We start from the raw sequence: 23,555 nt of genomic DNA, 5'->3' as shown, positions 1-23,555 counted from the left end.
GAAACAGTCAGGAAGTTGTATGTGCAATTAGATCACTATTGCTGCACCACAAAATCGAAGAAGGACCTCCCAGGGTACTTCAGATACAGGAGTCGCCTGATAACTGATCTGGTCAAGAAATGCCCCCCTCCCTTATAAATCCAGCTCCTCCTTTCAAACCTCACCTGAGAAATATGTGGATTACTGATGCATCCTCAAAAAGAGAAGGGAAGGTATGGAAATACCGGGCAGTAGCCTTCATGTTGCTTCAGGAGAGCAGCTTGTAACAGAAGGGGAGGGAAGTGCTCAGGTAGGGGAATTGATTGCAGTTTGGAGCGTGATAAAGAAAGAAGCTGAGAGTAAAGAGCCAGTGTTTATTTATACAGATTTTTATGCTGTATTTAAAGGATGTACAGACTGACTCCCTTTCTGGGAACAAAATCAGTGGGAAGTCAACCAAGTACCCATGTGGCAAAAAGGAAAGTGGGAGGAAATCTTAGATGTTGCCAAACAGGGAACTTTCCTGGTGGGATGGGTGGCTGCATATCAAAAAGGGAATCACCCAGCCCACATTTGGAATAATCAAGTAGATTCTTTAACCTGTTTAGCTATAATGGCAGCAGAAGCTGATGAAGAAAAGTGGGAACATCTATTAGAGTGGTTACATGTGAAACATGGTCACTTGGGAGTCAAGGATCTGTTTAGAGAAGCTGGTAGCAGGAGTTGGTCTGTTATTCAAAAACTGTGCAACGCTTATTTCTACTTGTGGTCAATGTCACACCTGATTAGAAAGAAACTCCTTGCAAGACCCCCTTTCCATTTGTGGGATGGAAAGGATCTCTGGGAGACTTAGCAAATTGATTTTATAGGACCCTTTAAAAAATCAAATGGGATGCAATACATTCTCACAGGGGTAGAGGTAGTATCGGGGCTCACCCAGGGTGAGGCTGTTGCACAGGCAACTGGAGAAAATACAGTAAAAGGGTTAAAACTATGGTTTAGTCACTTACCAAAACTTCAGTCAATTCAATCAGATAATGGCAGCCACTTCACTGCTGGAGTGGTGCAGAAATGGGCAAAAGGAGAAAGAATAAAATGGATGTTTCATAGTCCCTACTACCCACAAACTAATGGGATAGTAGAGAGGACAAACAGGCTACTGAAGCAAGCTCTTAAACCTTATGATGCCGGATGGCCTATCCGACTCCCTGATGCAGTTGCAAAAATAAGTAGTCACTGGGGAATGGGTGCCCCAGAATCACCACATGATTCCCCAGGCCTCCCTCTCTTCTTACTGGAGAAAAGAACGAGAAAGACCTGTCAAACCTGTTACATTATCCAGGACAGCCAGTTTTAATGGACCTTCGAACAGTGGGGAAGGTACCCCTAACCCTGAAGACACCAGTCAATATATACGTCTGGATAGCAACCAATGCCCATGGAAAAGAACACAAAATCAGCATCAGGTGAATTGTTCCATCCTTCTAATATGTTCTGCGATTTTATGCATTTTGTAGATCCATCACCAAAATTTCTCTTCTTATGTATAGATTAATAACATCGGTTTTAACTTACGTCTGCTTTGTATTTGTGCCTTGTAGACTTAGAGAAAAACAGAGAAAGACCACGAAGGATCCATGTTAGCCCTGGCTATATCAATTTTTATTTGTGCTATCATTTTATTGTTATTTGTAATTGTTGTCTGTTATTACAGGAAAAGATCTTTTGGAGAGCCTTCTGCCTTGTCTTCATCCTTTCCATTGGAGGAGAGGATTCTCCAAATTTAGCCTGGAATTTGATTCAAGGTTTCATGAACATCTGGGATAATACCAAAGTGTTTGTATAGTATTACCGAAACCTGTTTACAAAGAATTTCAATTTGGCCTTATTAATCTGACTGGTAATATTTCATGTACACCAAACTGCTCCTGGAAAAATGCCCCTGGCGGACAGCTCTAAAAACTCTTCTGATGTTTCAGAAATTTTTCCCCTTCCCGAGGAGGAAACCTTGAATCTCTTGACTTAAGGACAAATGAGTGTTGGGAATGGAAAAATGGGTGGAATAGTGCTTGTAATTTTATTAGGGAATAATGGTCTGAAAATTGATCTTTAAAATGTAATTCTATATTACAAGTAATGTTGTTTTATAAATGTGAAGGAAAATGGGATGAAGTACCGTATGTGAATGCTTTTATAACTTTAAAGTAAAAGGTAACTTCATGAAATAGAACGTATGTATTCACAGAAAGTGTTAACTGTTGCAAAAATTGTGAAATGGGAAAATAAATGTGTTAAGGATGGCTTAGGAGATGGCTTGTAAACATTGGATTTACAATTTTGTCAGTATTTTTTGCATTTATGATAGGTATTGTTATAGTGAAATGTATGATCTCTTGTATTATTTACTTTCTTCTCTCTTTCTGCCTCTGTTTGCTATGTCTGGATTACCACCCTTGCTGACAACTGACCCAAGGTTTCATTGAACATTTGAGTCACGGAGTGGTGTAAGGAACTGAAGGAAGAAATGTGTCAACACAGAAAATCTTGAGGACAAGCTGTGGCCTTTGGATTAGTCTAAGGAATGTCACCCAAGGAAGCAGGAGTGTATTGAAGGATGCACCCCCCACTCCTTACAGTTGCATTTTCAAACTCCTTAGATAAACCTCAAAGGGGAAGACATAGACTGAGGGAAACCAAATGTTTACCACTGGCTCCACTTTATAGACATTTGTGACTCTACTGTGTACACCAGACACCATGTATCATTGCTAATGAACTGATAAGAGGCAAACATCTGTGCCCCAGAAGCAGGATGATTGCTCAAGAAGCATGAAGTCAGCAAAAACCTGTGGGACCAAAGGGAAAAATTAAAGTGGGCAGATATGCTAATTAGCTGATACAATGAACTTAAAAAGGCAACAGGAAACTTTGCTCCATGTGCACCCGCCACCCGGGATTACCAGACCTGAGACAATGCTGGTGGTGATCTGGATTTCTTTGTCTCTCTTTCTCTCCTTTCTTTATCTTTCCTTTCCCTTCTTTTCATTCTTATAGAGTTATAAGAGAACACATTGCTTAATATTATTTTCTAAGTTTCAGTTTTTCTCTACTACAAGTAAAACATTTTAACTCATCATTTGTTGTCATTTCATCTTTATTTAACCCAAGGGGATCACAGAACTGTTGCAATTCTCTGGGCTTCCAATCCAGATCATGAGAGGTGGGTGCATCTGCCGCACAAGGTCAGTGAAGGAAGAGGGAGAGGAGGTGCTCCAGGTGCTGGAGTAGACATTCCCCTGCAGCCCGTGGTGAAGACCATGGTGAGGCAGCTGTATTTATGAGTAGTTTGAGCTGGTTTTATGAGTAAAAGTACAGACCCAATAATTTAACATAACCATATAACTACTCAGGGTATCAACTGGCATAGTATTTGCAGGGAGATTTTAGGTGACATTGCCAGCTATATGGTGAGAGGAGCCTCATTTTATCTATGGAAACCCAAAGAAAGATACTCAAAATATAATAAATAAGAATTTCAAGAGTTATACATGAGTCCATTTAGGAACTAGAGACAGAACTGGTACATATACTAAATGATGCCAAAGAACTATATGAAATCTGTCATATAAAGAACAGATATACTTATGAATGACAAATGGAGGAGAGTTATGAGTTTAATGCTATAAAATATAAAGAAGACTATGATATCTTCAGATAAGTACTGATGGTTTATAGAGAAAATACAGTTTATGTTATGACTGATTTTAGGAGCACAGAGATTGATTAGAATAGACACAGTATAAAATGAAAACATGAAAGATGGATATATTAAAATTGGGAGTTTTGGAAGGGATAAGAGAGGCTGAAGCCATGTGCCCTGGAAATCAGAAAAAAATGACCCAAGTAAAAGTTTCCATTTGCATAGTGAATGCAGTATATAAAACAAAATTAGTTGAAATGTGAAATTGTACTATAGTCACTGGATTTGTGTTTGTCCAAATCTTTTTCAGTCAGGCATGAGTAAGTAACAGAATAAATGTTTAATTTCAAGCAGGTCATATCTGAAGGGATTATTTACAAATAAATGTAATGATATTTAGAAATTAATCAATTAAAAAAATGTTTAGTGTTTTAACAAGTTTACAGTAGATGGTTATGTTGAATAACTTAATGTCATATAATTATCAAGTTAACAGAAATAAACATTCTCTGAAATTACTACATAAATCTTCCTTTAAGAGCTATCAATGAAAAGGAAAGTTGTGAATTGCAGACCTTGAGAAGAATGCTAAAAAAGACAAAAAGGATATTAAAAATGCAGAGAGAGATGAGATAGAAATCTGAGAAGAATGATGAAAAACAGTAAAACAGATAAAGGGGATATTAGAAAGGAAAGAGAAAATTGAAATAGATATGTGTATTAAGAGATGCTAACCACATTTCGAAAAAGATTTTGAACACTGCAAAATAAGAGATCAGTGAAGGATGAAGTTGAAAATTTCAAGATAGAATAAGATACAGAGTAAAAGAGAATAAGAAAAGAGATAAACCATTAAATTGACTTTTCTTCCAGGGGCTGCACAGTATTTATGAGAGAATAAGAAATCATGTCATCTGATATTAGCTGGGTGTCCAGAATCTGGAAGGCTTTCAAAGAGAGTGAAGTTGTATCATGTTTGGGCAATCCACAACAAATCTTGAGGGGCAAAGAACCCACCACCTTATCTGACACAAGACTTAAGTGTGGAGATAGATAGATAGATAGATAGATAGATAGATAGATAGATAGATAGATAGATAGATAGATAGATAGAAAGAATATGTAGCTGTAGTTAAAAATAGACTTTTCAAGATGACACTTAGCCCAGAGAACATGAAGCTGTACTGACTTTATACACTACTGTGGTGGAGTAAGACAATCTTTGTTAATAAAAACATATTTTGTTCTAAATTCATGAAATCTTTGTGCTATAGTCTGCTTAGGAATCCTCAAATACTCATGGAATAAATGAATTATGAACAGTTGTCAGTATAAAGAATATCACCTCAGGAACACAAATGGTATCTTTCAGAAAAAGAAACAAGTAAAAGACCATCACTTATTTATGACTGATCTTAAAATTTAAGATAAAATAGTTAGTTGGTTTTATCTTAATTTAAATAAAAATATTAAGGGGAAACCAGTAAGAAAAAATAAGGAAAATTTTAATATCCTAAGAGTTTATTGATCATTATGGTACAGAACCTGGAAAGTATATATTCTAAGTTCCTCTTAAAATTCTTCTTGGTATTAGGAAACTTATAACATGTTTTGGGAATTCATTCAAAGTTTCCAATGTTATATCTTTCAAGGTCTGGAACATAAGCATATATAAAATGATCCAGGAAGAGCTTTGAACTTCTCAGTCTCCGGACAGACTTTCTGTACCATACACAACGAAAAACGAGAATTGCAAAATACTTCCTCCTTGCCTTGTTCATTGAGTAAGGAGCTATCTAAAAACATGTGAAAAACAAACAAACAAACAAACAAGCAAACAAACAAACAAACAAACTGCCTAAACTGGCTAATGGGAGAAGAAAACACAAACACAGCTTATGACAGAAATGCATCATAAATCCTGCTTTCCTATTTTAGTGACAATTCTCAACCTGAAGTCTTCTGATGAAAGTTATGTGTCCATCCCTTTTTCTTCACCCCAGAATACTAAAGTCAGTGTTTTCTTTCAGAAAATAGCTGCCAAAGAGATTTCATCCCCTGTACCTTTTATGTAATGATTAAGTAGGTGATATTAATTCACACTTCCCTTTTTGTCTTCCAAGAGAATGTCTTAATAAGCAGAATATACTCTCTAAATTAGATTATTTTTGGTGCTTTCTGATGAAAATGGTAGGTTAAAGATAAAATAAAAAAGCCTGTAACTCTCTAGCATCATAATCTTGCAGTATCCACTTACCTGAGAACAGGTAGTTAGATGTAAGTTCTGATCCTATGTCTTTGTACCCAACACAAACCCCCACACATCTATAGTCTTTAAAATAAGGACCAGAAATTTTGTTGCTTAGCCAGCCACATACACTCTAACCATAAACCTTACAGTTTCATCTAGGTTCTTTCTGATCCACACATTTTAAATTTCATCTAGCTTCAAAAGGAATTGCTTAAAGTCCCATCTCGTTTGAGACTTTAATCCACAATAGTTAGGACATGTTCTTTCTAGACAGTTCTGAAGAGCCTTTTCTCAGAGAAAGAAGTGAATCTTGAATGCTTGAACTCATCATACTCTCCTTACGTCTTCCTGTAACTGGCAGAAGTATGGCTAATGTAGTTTGTTTGGGTCCTGATCTGTTAGGTTGAAAACAAATACAACTCTGCTTATCTATTTCAATAAATCCCTAATTACAAGAATCAGCTAAAGTTTATGCACAAACAGCCACTTATTCCCCCAGGAGTAAGTAGTATGAACATAAAAAATGAATTGTCATGTATCTAGGAAATTTTAGTATTGAAAGGTGAAGTAGATACAAAACTTTAAGTATCTGTGGTGAGATGGTAAGACAGAAAAGTCATTTGAGCATTACCTGTAAAAGCAACTTCTTTAGTAGCAACTTCTTCTGTGAACTTAGCTTTTAGCATAAAATTATATTACTCAATGGGAAGAATTACAACATTTTGTAATAGTTGCACTATTTAATTCAGGTAGAATCTACCCTGTTTCTGCAGAAAATGACATAGTTCTTGCTGGCCATGCCTGAACGCTTAACAAAGAATTTTGTGTTGTCACCCTGTTCATTTGTGCTTACATTATATTCCTTGATTTACGTGAAATTCCAATATATGTATCTTGAAATCCCTCTCTGCAAGCACATTTACTGTGTGAAGCAAATCATGAAGCAGTTTAGTGTTAAATGGAATCACATGGATAAATGACTGCTAAGTTAAATAACACATTAAAGTACATTGCAAAAATGTGAAGTACCTTTACCTAAATACCAGTCTCTAAATTCGAGACTTCTTAAAAATCTATGTATTAGGAATACATTTCCATACCATCACCCCTAGCCCCAAATTGCACATAAACCTCTCCAATTTAATTTATAATGTTAAGAACGAAAGTCTAATACAGACCTTGAAATCCTAGGTGGTCTTGTACTTAAAATACTGGTTTGGGAAACAAGAAGAAAGCAGGTGATAATAAGTATTGTATGTTTCAGAGAAGTTATGTGAGGATGTGTAGCATGAGTATGATTTTTGGATAGAAGTTCAATATATTATTACCATAATTTTCTATGTGCTCACACATATGGAGAAGATTTTTGTTTTCATGTATATCTGGTTTTAGATCCCATTTTGAAGTGAAATTAAGATAGAGTTTGTCTTTCTTTTTGAACTTTATAGCATTCACACTGTTTTCAAAAATTGCTGGGTTTTTGTTTTGTTTTGTTTTGTTTTGTTTTTTTTTCTCTGACATGCATAAGATTTCCTAAATGCCATTCCTTCTTTTCTACGTCTTGATCAGTTGTAATATCAGATCCCCAGCAGACAGGCACCCGTCTGGAATTCAGTGTTATGAAAGTAAAATAACCTTATTCAGAATATATTCTCATCTCTTGCAGCGAATATTTATATACACACGCAGAAGGCACACAAAAATTAGAATCACCCGCAGCCCTCTCTAACATAAAACTGCATGCCTTTATCAGTCTGGGTGACTGTTCAGGCACTGTCAGCTGTATGCAAAAACTCTCCAAAGAGAGACAGAGAGTTATGTACATACATATTACATACACACATATATATGAACTAGTTACTTACAAATCCACTCCAAAGATAACTAGAATTTAGAGAGCTAAAGATTAGTTTGCCTGAAGAGTCCTTGTTTGCTGGCCAGACATCAGTCAAGAGAGGAAAGGTGAACCACGACTGCCCTCAGGAAGATTTTTTGTGTTTCATAGTTGCCGTCCTTCATTTTATTTCTTTCTTTATTTATTTAATAATGATTTTATGGTCTTCCATATTGTTTTTTCCTGTCTAAACCTTGAGCTACTACTGATCAGTGCACCCACAGTCTGTAACCTTATCTTTCTTTTCTTGCACAACTTAAAATTTCCGCACAGGTTATATAGCTGGATCATGTCAGAGTTTGGCCCCTGGACCACATACAGTGGAATTAAGTATGGGATGGGACAGACGAGTGGAAAGAGGAATGAATACAGGGTTACAGAGAGTCACAAACAAACAGAGGTCTTAACCTGAAGTTAGGGTTATATCTGATATTCAGGAAACTTGTGAGGATAGACATTTTAGAGCAAAACTGGTGTGCACCCCAAGGTCTAACTGCAGGCAGAAAAGGCACTTCTGCAAATCTTCAGGTAGACAGCACCCAGACGATGCATATCATGTACTTCAGGAAGGACTAAGAGTGTGTTATGAGTGACAGAGCAGTATAGTACACTGAGGCATCAACATTTGTTGGCCTGAGTGTCATCCTGTCAGCATGTGATGCGAGCTGCCTCACTCCCACATAAGGGGGTTCAACTTTACCAGGAAAATCAGCAAGGGGTTATTACCTCCACTGCTCAATTTCTGTACCTCTGGGTAACCTAAGGCTGGCAAACTTAAGAAACATGACTGTATCAGTAGTTATGTCTTGATCAGACAGACACCTTAGATCCTGAGAAAATTAATAAAACTCCTTATTCTACTCCTCTTTGATACCTTTTATTTTTCTGTGTCTTTCTGCTTCTGCTTTGTCAGTGAACATTAGCTTCCATTCTGAACTGAACAGACTGCTTTCTCCCCCAAATAATTCCTTTGCCTAATAATTTATTTTTACAAAGTATTTATATATATAAAAAAAGAATTATTTACATTTTTGATCAAATTTGAGAAGCTGTTTAATTTCTTAAAAAAAAAAATCTGCTGTTATTATACTTTTTAGAGTACATTGTGTCCTGTTTTGACTTGCTTTCATGTCTTAGTCATGCATTTCTAAAATACAGCATGATGTTCTTTCCAAGTTTGGACGGTAGCCACACAAACTGAACTCTCTACAGCAGAAGTATCAAGCCTCAATTAAGTATTTGGGTTTTTTTGAGAGAGAGCTCCCCTGATTCTGCAGGTCCATTTATTTAATCAGAAATAAAATAAGAATTCCTGAGTTAATCCTCTTTCATCATCTCCCCCAGCTCTCAAGAAGGACTATTTAAGTCATTTTGTATTAAGGTTTTCACACTAGACTCTCATTCTTCTTCAGTGAGAACTTATTTTATACCCTATACAACATTTAAGTAATTCATCTATTGAGGCAGCCACTCCCATGTTAAAACATGATTTATACCACTAATGTTATGCGTTAAATCTGATATCATTGTTTCCCAAATAGTTTTCAGAGGATCCTTTTAAACAGATGCATTTTAAGAAATATCTTGATCAGTGAACTTCTTGGCAAAGCTCCCATTGGCCTTAAGGCTACTACTAAATGGCTTTAAAGTAATAGAATAAGGGAACCAGGCCAGAGAATAGGTTCAAGACTCATACTCTCCTTGAATATGCCTTAATATATTTCCAAAATGGAAAAGTAGCATCTTGACTGAATGTATCCACCAGTCTGGTAGAATTGGTCAGTTTTTCTTAAAAGCATCTTCCTTTCTTTATGCCAGATTCAAGCTATGATAGGAAGGGTGTACATTACTAAATATAGTTTTAGCATTATCAGTAAAAAGCCTCAGATCTAGAATTGACCTGATGCTGCAGTGTCTGAGGACCCATCTGGCCTCACCTTGGCTAGAGCTATAAACTCAATTTAGCACCTGCTATTGTCGCACCTGCCTGAGCTAGACAATGTTGCATACAGGAGTGGTCTGGCGAACTGAGGGAGTCACTGTGTAAAAACAGCCAAAACACAACAGCTTTTTGAGTTGATCCTGGGAAAAGCTGATGGGTCACTTCCAGACTTTAGCTGTGCTGCAGTGAGAAGAAAGCAAACTCTGATTACAAACATAAACCCAAGCTACCCAAGACCAAGAAGGAATAAATCTCAACATGAATAATATCCTTTTCTCATTGAAGAACCCAGGGTGCTCACAAGCTTGCTTCTGAAGAAGACTGACACCGTTGACATTAGGACCCAGGAGAATATTGGAAAAGCAAGCACCAACAGAAGTAGAAAGTTTCTGCTGAACAATTTTAATTGTCTTACTAATGAGGCATTTCTATATTAATCAGGTAGTTTGGACTGCTAAGATGTTATCTGAAGTGATAATAATTTCTTAGCTCATTATCTTGACTATATTCCTTTTTTTCCCCAAAGATTCTGAAAGTACTAATAGCATTGCCATAATTATAGATTTTGTTATGCACCTAATGGCAAAGTCTGACCTGTCTCATAGTAAAATTTTTTTGTTTGTTTGTTTGGGGTTTCTTTTGTTTAAAACAGACTTGGTGCTCCAAATCCACTAATGAATTCATAAAAAAAATAGAGTTGACAAATTCTGTCAAACATGTTAAAAAATTGCTGGTCATTGAGATCATGCTTTTCCCAATCCTTTTGTTATATGCTGTTATAACACACAAGAAATCAGCCTAAACCTTGCCCACTGATGATGTCCTCAGATCACATGTCAGACAGCTAGGAACATTTATAAAATAAAAAATGTGTAGTTTAAATATCAAATGTAGTTTGTGGGCATACCAAATGTGTTCAGATCGAATGCAGTATGTAGGATTTTGTTTCTCTGGACATTTTTCAAAGTTCTACAATGAGGTTAAAATAATCTGAGAATATATTCAAGAAAACCCTTGCAAAGCATCATTTGTGAGGACAGTGTAGAGAAGAGTAAGGTAATTCTGTGCATAAACCAAAATTTGGCCAGAAACCATAACAAAATTATAGTAATTGAAGTACAGATATCTAGGAAAAAGTAGAATAATTAGAATTCTTTGCTCTCCTATGGTTACAAAAAGGGTTTTTCCCTTAAAGAAACAGTCATCATCATGCAGTTCAGAAGGTTATCATTTGCTTTCAAATGAGCAACACTTTACTACATAAATAACTATAAATTTTAACTTTTGAATTACAATTGCCAATTTGGAAGAGCTCAATATTTTTATCTGTAAACTCATTTGACACTTCCAAATTTAACATGTTTTAAACAGTTAATTTTTATATCAGTTAAGAAAGTATATTCTTGCTAGGAGACAGATAAATAACCACACTAGATGATGCAAAACATTCATTTTGGTGATTTTTATGCCCATAGTGTAGTTCTTTTGATGGTTGAAAGTATTCCCTATTTAATGTGAAAGAAAAAGTACACCTTTATTTTTTCCATGTCTATTCTTTAAGACCAAGTTATCTGAAATATGATAATTTTCATTAAATCAATAGAAAATGTGGCTTCATACTAGTAGGCGTATTTTGGGCTCTCTTGTAATAAAATAACTTTGTCAGTTTAGAAACAGTGTAGAAACTCCACAGCAATTGATGAGTTTATAAAAATACTAGATCTAAGTAGTTTGACAAATCTGATAAGATTTACTCACCATAACTAAAATTAGAGATGAGCACTCAAGTGTGGAAGGCACTTGTAAACTGACAGGATTTTCCTGCTAGAATATGACAGTACTGAAAGCAGTGGAACCATTTCACCTAATTCCGTTGGGTTCAGGCTTTCATCTGCACGGGTTTCCTCTGAAGATATTTTATTTATTAAAGTTTTGAGAATTGTTCCCTTTTCAGAAGGATGAGGGATTGATTTGCAGCCTATGGAAATTAGCAGAAGCAGTTACAACTGATTTGGATATGTATATCACTTCATATGTCTCTGCCTCTCACCAATCTTAATTCATTTTCCTTTCATAATGAAATTAGTTATGATGGAATAGTGAACTTCTTTGTCCGTATGTGCTTCCTTCACTCAGTATGTTCCTCTTCTGATCCCCCTTTCTAGGCTTACTTGACCATTTCCAGTTCTTTAACTATGGGAGTTAGGATCCTTTCACAGTCATGCAACAAAGCAGAGTCAGGAAAACTGAATTGTAACAAATCACATCATTTTAAGTCTTAATATATAACTTCTTTATTTGTATCAATTTATTTTTACATACCCCCCTGATATGGTTTATACCACCTGCTTGCCTTGTCCATTATTTTATTTAAGTCTGTAAAGCAACCTGTAGGAAAGAATCCTCACTAGATATAAATCCAGTTTGATTCCGAAGGAGCTACCTCAGATCACATCAACCTCCATTGTATCTCATTATGTTCCTTTTCATATCTACTTTGAATACTTGTCTTATTTATAGCAGGAGAATAAGTTATGATCTCTATTGACTATTAAATTTTAGACTGAAATGACTAGCTTTATGTTTTCCAGTTTAGCATTTGTCTTTAACTCCATTCATAACTGTCAAGGCTTTTATATACCCTGGTAGCAACTCTAAGAGGAATCTTCCAGGTACAGCAAGATGCAGCTGAAGTGTCTTACAAGTTAGAGATTTCTCTTTTGGTCCAGACATCTAACTTTCACAGCACTGGCCTTTAATATTAACAGGTTAAAATTCTATCCTTTGACTACTGTCTCATAGTAGCCCTAGTGTACACCTTGTGTTCCTGTAGTATGGTCATGACCTCCTGAGGGGCGTCATGACCATACCTTTATTCTTCCCTGTCATTTTCATAATCCAAAATATTTACTTATTTGATTTATCAGGTATGTTTATAGTATTAATTAGTAAATCATTTCCTGGTTTTAATCATGATAGCTTGCTGCTATATTAAACTACTACTTTACCTGAGGTTCACATTTATTTATCTTTTCTTGTGAGTAGTTTAAAGAAAATTTTTTTTTGCATGAAAATGGCATAACAATTATTTTAGGCGCATACAAATATTTCAAGTGAATATGACCATCAGTGTATTATAAAATGTATTCATTATTTTTATAATATATACAGACTTTTTGGATTACAAGAAAGGGTCATATTCTTGCCTTACATAATCACTGTGGTATACAAAATGTTAATGCTAGATATTAAATTCTGGTTCTTTAGCTGCAACAACAAATTGTTCTGCAAAACTGAGAAGCATCTGGAACATGTTTCATTTTCCACCACATATTTTCTTGCTCATTGGAGACATTGGAGAGCTGCAAATGAAAGAAGTTGTTCTAATTTGTATATGGCTGCATTGCACCCTGATAGGTTTTTCTTCAGACAGGCATCTTAAGAGTACAGGAGCAACACAACTTCATTTATGATAAACTCTGCACATGTATCTGTAGAGACTCATTATAACTTCTAAAAGCATTAAAAGATGCATAGGGACACTATCTGTGGAACAAGACCAATATTCCTCTGCTTAGACATGGTAAAAACATAAAGATTATAAATCTTTTAAAAGCTATTCTACCCCTTACAGGTCCAGATGACAAATATAATTTTATAGGATCCTGATTGTCAGCTGTCCCTCAGATATGAAATCACCTGATATCTTGCAACTTTTGGGTGATGGGAGGAACATTCTACTGCTCTGTCCATGCTTTTTGTATTGCATGTTAAGGCTATTTCAGGAGGGCAGGAAATGGTTTCCACCTGTGATTTTTTTTAACCGTTACACTTCTTTACATGCATTTTTGGTCATGACTTAAGAGACCAAACTTCTGCTCAAGCCTACCCCATCATCACACAGGAAAGAAACTATTGTAAAAATAGAAAACCAAAAAATAACAATTTAAATAAAGACAGATAGTGAAGTGTCCATCTGGAGTTATGTCTTTGGTCAATCTTAACCAAAGTCAGAATCTTGAAACGAACTGTTAAAATATAAATAGAAAATTGATTTTTGAATTGTTCATAAGTAGAAATTAAATAAATATGTAGATGTTGTTAGTCACTTATTTTTGTTTAATTTCTTAACTACATTGTTGAGCTGATCAAAAATCATCCTACATTTTATATACCTCTTTCTTATGAATATTTTAATTTCAAAAAGCTATATAATTTTTACAGGTATTTAGACCTGTACTGAAAACAAAGCTTAAAATTTTAAAATAATATATTTTGGCAATCTTTCATTTAAGGAAAAAAAAAAAGTTAAAATGCTCCAATATAATTATGACTCCTCAGATAGGTTATAGCTTTTCAGTTTCTAATTTTTTGTGAAAATGACCATAGACAGAACACACTTTATCTTATGATTCAGTGGCAGAGACTTTCACACTTAAACTACTTCTTCAGAAGTTTTAGGCACCACGTTTATGAAGAGTGTACTGTGGAAATTGATTATCGCCTCTAAATAGTTCAAAGAAAGTATCTGTCCTTTGTGTACATGTTTGTTGTAAGTCCTCACTGGAAACCAGTTAAAGTTCAGTCATATCACAGTTACCATCTGCAGATACAATTATATAGTTATATTTAATGCCTCAGTGGATAGCTGCACATTGCAGTTTAATTTTCCACAGAAATCTGAATTTTTTCCTGGACTGTGTATTTTTCTATCAGATAATCAGTCTGAACAGAAATCCAATTTTAACTCAATCAACAATACTTTGAAGAAAGTTAGGTAAAATAACTTGCACAGCTTTTAGTATGTCACCCAGTATGTTACTAGCCTGCTCACTTATTCATTGCTGGAAATATATTCTGGCATGAGACTGAAACTCTTACTAATGATCTCCACCTGGAGTACTTTTTTACTATTTTAAGAAATGTTCTTCCCCTCCTTTTTTTTTTTTTTCTTTCTTTCTTTCTTTTTTTTTTTTTTTTTTTTTTCTAGTTGTAACTCTGAGACCCAAGACAAAAGCAGCATTCATAGTGCCATTAAATAGATATGCCATTTATTTTTCTAGGTTTCTGAAGAAAATAATATAGAAAACAGTTCAAAATTACTTGTTTGCTTATTTTCTTCTGCTGATTCAGGATTGTTCTCTACAGTATATCCCTCTGTATGTATTTTAGTTGGTTTTAAACTGATGGAAATTATTGGACTTCACTGGCTCTGCACAGATACAGTCTGATGTATATGGTTATACCCACTCTATCCCCATGATAGCTCTAATTTTCTTTTAATAGTTATTTCTCATTACTAATCCTAATGTCTCTGAGTGCTAAATAATATCTCTTTCTTCCTTACTAACAAATAGTTAAAAAAAAAAAAATCATATTGCAATAAAATGCTTATTCTGAAGCAGGCCTGCGGTTCAGTTAGCCTCATCCATTCTTCAGTAACATTCAGTACCATAATCTTTAGAAGAAGGTGTAAAAGGGTGATTGCCTTGTACCATGGGTCAAAGCGATTAAATTAGTAGGAATCATATGCCTGAATTTAGCTAGGAAAGACCCTTTATTATTACAATAATACATACTTATGATCTCACTAAAGCTCTTACTTCATAATTAGCAAATCAGCAATTAGATAGCTATCAACCTTTTCTCCTGTCAGCATAAGACCAGTCTAACACACGCTGTTCAGACCAATCACCTGCTTGTTCACGTGCTGTTCACGCAGTGGTAACTTCTCACCGTTCAGTACTTTCCCACAGTTCAGTGTTGCAGCTGTCTGTTGTTTTTCCCTGTCACCTTGGCACAACATAGCAGTTTCTTATCTTTCTCCCAAGGCCTGTTTTCATCAAAGCCTTGCTGCTTCTCAGGGGCTGCGCACAGCTGACATGCTGATGTTGACTTGCCTCTCTCCCACAACTGTGAACTGCTATATTTCTTCCCAAGTTCACAAAAGTGAGAAAACTTGTGGGTTGAGACAAGGACAATTTAATAAATTAAGCAAAACTGTGTGTACAAGCAAAGCAGAATAAGGAATTTATTGACTATTTCCCATCCACAGGCAAATGTTTAGCCACTTCCAGAAAGCAGGTCCTCAGCAAAAGGTAACAGTTACTTGCAGAGTAACACACCATAACCATCAATATTCCCCATTCCAGTTCCTTTCCTTAATGTCTTTACTGATGAGCATGATATCATATGTTATGGAACACTCCTTTCTTTGATTCAGGTCAGCTGTCCCAATTGTACTCCTCCCATTGTATTGCTCATCCCCAGCCTACTTTTTGGGGGATCGTGGCAGGGGCAGAGTAAGAAAAAGAGAAATCCTTGACTGCAAGCACTGCTAAGCAATGGCCAAAACACTGATGTGTTTTAGCCACAAATGCAAAGCAGAGCAACATACAGGCTGCTATGATGAAAGTTAACTTCATCCCAGCCAGACCCAGTACAGGTAGAGAGCCTCAAGTGTCTCCATTATGTCAAAGCTGTCTTGCGGGCTGTAAAGGTTAGGAGAAATCTTGTGTGTATATATTGGGCAATACATTTTGCGGTTAGGAAGAAGGGAGCTATTAGTACTCCATGTAAAGAATATTTTCCACTCATTGACAGATGATAGGCAACCAAAATGAGAGGGAATTAACATTTTTTTTTATATCTGAAAATGCTTTCAATGAGAAGTACAGAGAAGTGTGGCATAGGATAGTAAGTATGACCAGGCTTCTGCTGTTGTCATAACAAGAGAAGTGAAAGTTTGGTTTTCACTAAAAGGTTGGAGACAGTAAGGAAAACTGGAGAAAACTGATTGAAAATGGAAAGAAGGGAGAGAAAAAAGAGAATAAAAGGAGATGGATATCTCTGGATCAAATAGAATGGTTCATAACCATTGTATTTTGTGGAATTTTTTGATGAATATATCATCTACCTGATATCACAGACAACTCATTGAGAAAATGAAACACTTAATGGCATATGTGAAGGTCATTGAGGCAGAGGTGAGGGCAGTTCCTTTACTACCTGATCACCAAGACAGAACTGTGTGCAACTTGACACCAGAGGTAATTGTCATTGATAAGAATGCAGATTGATGTTTTCATGCCATAGAAGTTGATTTTTTAGGCTGAAATAAGATGTCCATTTGTTCCAGGAGCTGTCAAGTATTCAGGCATGAGTAATAATATCCATGTAGTTAATTCTAACATGTCTGAATCTTCTGAAATGACAGATAAGGTCCTAGAATACCTTACAATACTGGTAACTACTAGCCTTCTCTGGGGCAGAAGTATGCCTGCCATTAATGGTCTGATGGGATACACTGGGAACATAATGACTGGGGACATACCTGTGAAGTGCTAAGACTTGAAAAACCGGCCTGAGACAGAGTTGACCTATAGATGAATCCTGTATATTTTATAACTGAAAACCATTGTGCTAGTAGGTATTGTATGAAGTTATAACAACCCACTTTTGCTGATGCAAAAAGTGCTAAAGCACTGAAATACTGAAGCCTGAACAACAGGCCCCAAGCTGAAGCTGCTAACTTAGTGTGTAATCACTAACAAAGTGTGTAAACTCGCTAGTGAAAGATGCAGCTTAGACAGAATATAATCAACAGTGAGAAGAGAATGTATCCAACTTCCCTTGTTTAGCCTTGTTCAAGGCTGAGAACCCAAGAATTTTGCCTTGTTAGAAACTCCCTTGGTTTCCCCCCCGAGCCCTGGCCAGGCTTTGGGTGGAATCCAACAGGAGAATGGAACCAGAAATTCTCTGCTCAAAACCAAGGTGCCAGCTATTCTGGCCTGTCGATCTCTGGTATATAAGGCTGGACTCACTCACAGTGACTTTGGCAGCCTCACCTATGGGGGACGCCCCGCGTAGGATTTCCCCCTTGCCGGGACAGGCTCTGCAAACCCTCGCTGTAACCGGGGCTGCCCAGCCACTGCGGGGCTGGATGGTGGTAACATGCAAGTGGTGATGTACTTTTCTTGATCATTATTCTCTCTCTCATGTAGTAATGATTTGATGCATTACCCTGTATTTTCCTGTTTGTTGCATTAGGTGCACTATTCTGCTTTTTCTTGTTGCATGTTTTCTGTATTACACTGTTACATTGGTTATCACCAGTAAAATACGCCTACTCCTTTCACTCTGGTGTCTGAGTTCAATTGGTATCCTTAATCAGCAAAACATAAATTAGTGTCAGAAGTGGGAGCCGGCAAAAATTGCCATTATTTAAGTTAAAAGGTAATTTGTCAAGTCCACCAGATACTCCTGGTTGGAAAAATTCTCCCTGTAGTTCACAGGCCCAGGAGTGGGCTCAGGTCGCAGGACCATGTGAACATTGGGAGAGCTGGCTGAAAGAAGCTGAAGAGTTAGATGTTCTAAATTATATGAAAAGGATTCCTATTGGAAAAGGAACAGAGACTACAAATTCAAGTAAATGAGGATGGATTTTGTTAACTGCATATAGAAAACAACACCAGAGTAAAGAGAGGCTGTTGTTAGAGCGCTCCCAGATGGAGCAACAGATGTGTGATTAATGGAGTCAAATAGTGATGATGTAATGCTGGAATAAGTTGTTTGCTGATAAGCTGGATACTTATCAGACAGTGGCAGAGAAAGCCACAGTGCATGTAGCACAATATAAGTATAGAAAAAGAGAGGGCTGGATTTGTTGTGTACTTGGACCATTGGCACCGATATTGACTTTGAGACTTGGAACTTATATATTGCATGTATGTGTCCTGGTTCAACTAAGATAGGGTTAAGTTTCCCCAACAGAGAGAGAGGGGGAAGGGATCTCCGGCCAGGTTATTCATACCATGCTGAGGTCAGGTCCAGGGGGTGGAAACCTTTTTTACTTTTTCTTTGGTGGGCTTGGTGGCGGGGAGCTTTCCGTGACCATTTGCGGTATTTCTCTGTATATCTTTTGTCTTGTTCACTGTTATTGCTGTTTATTGTTGTTATCATTGCTACTGTTGTTGTTCAGATTGTTTATCACACTGTTGTATTAAATTTCTTCTTATTTTAACCTGGGTTTGTGCCTCACTGCCAGCCTGACCAGCTGAGGGTGGGGGAGGGGCAACAGCAACATGCTCTCCAGTCCCGGCAGGGCTTAAACCACCACAGTATGGTGTTAAATTTGGATTTGTCGTTTGTCATTATTGTCCTAGTGGTACTTGTGGTTATAAGTGTAATTCTGTGTTGTTTATGTAAATGGTGTAAGGGAGCTCCTTGTGTGGTAATATAAGATTGATCTGTTTCATCTAAGAGTGTGTGTGAGTGTGTGAGATGTGGTACTACTGTTAAAATGTTATCATGACTCTTTTGATTACTGAGATAGGAAATCCCCTTTGTGATGTGATAGAAAAATAAAGTAGTTGGGTGACTTTGGGGAGCGGGACCCCCGAAGGAGTGCAGGGAATTGAGATAATCATGATAGACCTAAAGACAGTGAAAACAGGATTTCTAGTAAGGAAATGTTTATGGCTTTGTTAAAAGACAGCGAGTCTCATGGAAAAAAAAAAAAAAAAAAAAACCAACTAACGAGATGTGGTGAATATATCCACACAGAGGGCTGAATAAACCTAGGAGGAGAAGCAGAGTTCTAAAACTAAGAATCCAGGGACAACTCAGCCTATGGCACCCCTTCTTGAACCTCAACGGGACCCTCCATCTGCCTTTGGAGGGTGGCCCCCCCCGCTTCCCCCCCTCAAGTGGATCACTGCTTCTGGAGGTGAAAGACGATCAGGCACCATTTTCTGACTTGTACCTTTTGCACAAGGCAAAGGAAGCGAATCAATATTATGATCAGTAAAAATGAATTAATGGCCAAGCTTCAGGGCAGTGGGTGCAGAAGGACCGATGACCCATGTGGAGCTTAAGGGTTTTTTTAGAACAAGCAGTCCCTGAAAACTGTAAATACCCTGACTGATGCTGGAGCAGAAGCCTCCTTAATGTATTGGAATCACAAGAAATTTAAAGGACAACTTGTAATTATTACAGGTTTAGGAGGAAAATAAATTAAAGCTGTACAAACACAAATAGAAATGAAAATATGAAACCTCCCAAAATGATTCTATTCAGTCATGATTGTTCCTGTTCCTGGATATATAAAAGGTATAGAGATTCTAAAAGACTAATTTTAAATCTTTGTGATGGTCAGTATCAATTTGGAATTAAACCCTGTATCAGCGCCAGATCTGTTACCATCTGTAAAGTAAAAATGCCTCCTGTGCAGATCCTGGCTGCAACTAAGTTAGTCACAGCGAAGCAGTATAGAATTCTGGGAGGACATGAAGAGATATCACAGACAATTAGAGATTTAGTAGATGTAGGAGCTTTAAAGCTGACCATGAGACCGTGGGACAATCTGATATGGCCTGTCAAGAAAAGTGATGGATCCTGGAGAATAACGGTGGATTTCAGAGAACTAAATAAACATCCTGCACCGCTTGCAGCAGCTTTGCCAGACACTGTTACTTTAATAGAAAAAGTTCAGAAATATCCAAGAACTAAATATGCTGTAATAGATTTGGCTAAAGCATTTTTTACCATCCCAATTGCAGAAGAACATTGGAATCAATTTACCTTCACATGGCAGGGCCGGCAATATACTAGCCCCACTATCTGTCATAGAATTGTAGCTGAACATTTAGATGAGATACAGCTGCCTCCTCACACACAATTAAGTCACTATATAGATGATGTTTTGATCCAAGGAAATGATGATTAGGAGGTACAACAAGTCCTTGAATTAGTGGTTAATCACATGAAACAGAAGGGTTGGGAAATTAACCATGGGGGAAAAAAAAATAATCCAAGGACCGTCTCAGATGGTGAAGTTTCTAGGAATTCAGTGGCACTGTGGGCATTGAGAAATACTGCCTAAAGCCCAACAAACAAAAATCTTTTAGATTTTGCTGTACCACAAGACAAAAAGAAGCTCAAAGATTCATTGGGTTATTCTGTTTCTGGAGGCAACATATCCCCATTTGGGATAAATTTTAACCCCTTTGTATAAGGTGACAAGGAAAAAATATAAATTTGAATGGGTAAATGAACAGCAAGCTGCTGTTGAATTAGCTAAAGAAGCCATTCAAAAGGCTTTAGATTTAAGATCTCTGCAGAAAGGAGAAGTGGAGTTAAATGTGTCAGTAAATGGAAGCCTCACCTATGGGGGACACACCGTGTAGGATTTCCCCCTTGCCGGGACAGGCTCTGCAAACCCTCGCTGTAACCGGGGCTGCCCAGCCACTGCGGGGCTGGATGGTGGGAACATATGCAAGTGGTGATGGATCTTTCTGAATCTTTATTCTCTCTCTCCCTTCATTTGCATCAAAATGATTTGATGCATTACCCTGTATTTTCCTGTTTGCTGCTTTAAGTGCACTATTCTCGTTTTTCTTACTGCATGTTTTCTGTATTACACTGTTACAGTGGTTATCACCAGTAAAATACACCTCCTCTTTTCACTCTGGTGCCTGAGTTTAATCGGTATCCTTAATCAGCAAAATAACCTGTCACTGATGGTCACAGGGAAGTTGGATATGCTGCTTTACCAGAATTCTGCAGTGAATACATGTATGTCACAGGTATTAATTTTCAATAGGTAAACATGATGATGGTAATATGGACTTGCAATAATACAGCTGTGAGGGCAGATTGGCAAGTAGCTGATCAGGAAGGCAAAACAGAAAGCTTCCTGTGACCTGAAATGATCAAGACAGGAACTGAGATATGGCATGCCCAGAACTAATAATCTGTTCCTTGCAGAGGGTGTTTCATATCTAGAAATGTGTGATCCATGATAACTGATATCTACAGTGAGATGTGGTCCTGATAAAAGCATCTGTGACATACTCCCTTTATCTCACCTGAGACTAGTGGCTGCTGTTACTCAGATGTGCTGTTGAAAAAGTTTGTGCAGTGCTGTGACTAGCGTGTCCTTGTGATAAATTATCCAGCACCTCACTGTTGCTGGAGACAGCTTTCCTACTGCTTAAGAGCTCTCAGGAGCTTGCAGCCTATGACAGCATATTACATCACAGAGAAGAAGTGAAATCATTGTTGAGGGGCAAAGGAAGGATTGGTCCCTTAGGTAGATTAAGAAGTGATGATAGATATTGGTGAGAGCAGGGCAGAAATCCTTCCATAGCTTTATTGGGTTTTGATGCATTTATGGCTCCTGTGAGGTAGGTGAGGCCTAGGAAGCACTTTGAAACACTGTAGTCTTCTGGAATAGATGGCATGGGGTATGTTGTATGGCTAAGAGTGAGGATCTTTGGAATATCTCTGAGGATGACATGGTATGCTAAGGTTGCTAGCTATGAAATGTTTACATCAGCTTAACAGATGCAAATTTCTTGTTATGTGACCCTTAGTTATTATATGATACGTATATATTTGCTATGCATTTTGTGGGCTACTTCTGGAAAAAAATTGTGGTCTGAAGTGGTAAAATCATCTCAGTATAGTGCATCTGATTATGCAGGTCTCTGCAGGAACTGTTTTGCCACCTTGTTACATTCAAACTTGTCTAGTTTGCTAGAAGTTATCCTAATATTATTTGATTGTTGCTTTGTAAGCATGTTCCGTAAATACTTTCCTCCAGGATACGTTAGACTAAAATGTTTTAGGTGCTGTAGAGAGGTTTTACTCATATTTCTAATCCTTTATTATTTCCACATACTTCAATGGTTCTGACTATTAATATATTAAGGTGCAAATTATTCTGTTCCAAACTCATGAAGAAATAAACTTAGTAAAAGCAGACACAGCAACAGTCAGTGCCTTTTAACTGTAACTGAACTACTGCTCCCAATTCAAAACATCGTTATCCTATAATTTAATACTTTTAGGTTTTTAGAGAGGGTAACTGCAGATGTTAGATGGTAACTTATGCTATGCCCTTTTTACAAGAAAATTTGTGCAAATAGTCTCTTTGTCCAAGATTGTAAGAGCTAATTGTGTGAGAAAGTGTTGGGTGGAAAATAGGAGTTTAGGCTGAAAACAGGAATTTGCTTTTGTAATCTCTGTGTGGGAGTTCTCTACTGACGCAGTATCTACTGCGTTTGCTGTACTCACTGACTTTGTAATTGAAACTGGAGAGCATTCAGCTTTATGCTGTGTTCACAGTGAACTGAAGCATATGTCTACTTCTTTGTAAATCTTTTAACAGAAGCATAATTTCAAAGATGTCACTCATAATATTTAACATACCATGTTTCCTTCATTATCATTACAAGTACAAATTAGGGTAGGTGCTTGAGCAATTAGTATCAATTGCTATGTGCTTATGCATGTGAATAACTTTTATATTTAACTTCATATGTTGAGTTAAAACAGACTTATATTGCCCATCACAGGAAAGTTTCAATCCATTGGATTTCTGTAATGCAATATTTTAGTTCCGTGAGATCCTTAGATATCTCTCGTAGTACATATAAGTTTTTCTTCTGATATTCTTTTTAGAGACAAATATTACAAAGATTAAAAAAAAAAAAAAAAAAAATAATTCTAGTTACTGAATTATATCTAATAGTATTATAGGTACATGAATTATAAATTCCTGAATTATAGCTGACATTTTATAGAAAGAAAAAATTGAAACATTCAGTATGAACTTTCTTTACCTCTTTATGACACAAATCTTACTATTAATAGTCTTCTGCTAACATATAATAGTTTTATAATGTGAAAAGCTAATAAGATTTAGGCTAAAACCAAAGAAAAAGATGCACCCAGTATCAGTTCTGTAGAACTCCTATCTATAGGATGCTGTGTATGTGGATTCAAG

Source organism: Athene cunicularia, assembly GCF_003259725.1.
Source record: "Athene cunicularia isolate RWA chromosome 1 unlocalized genomic scaffold, athCun1 chr1_part2, whole genome shotgun sequence".
Taxonomy (NCBI): domain Eukaryota; kingdom Metazoa; phylum Chordata; class Aves; order Strigiformes; family Strigidae; genus Athene; species Athene cunicularia.
The sequence above is the reverse complement of the archived record's forward strand: the minus strand, read 5'-3'. Positions refer to the sequence as shown.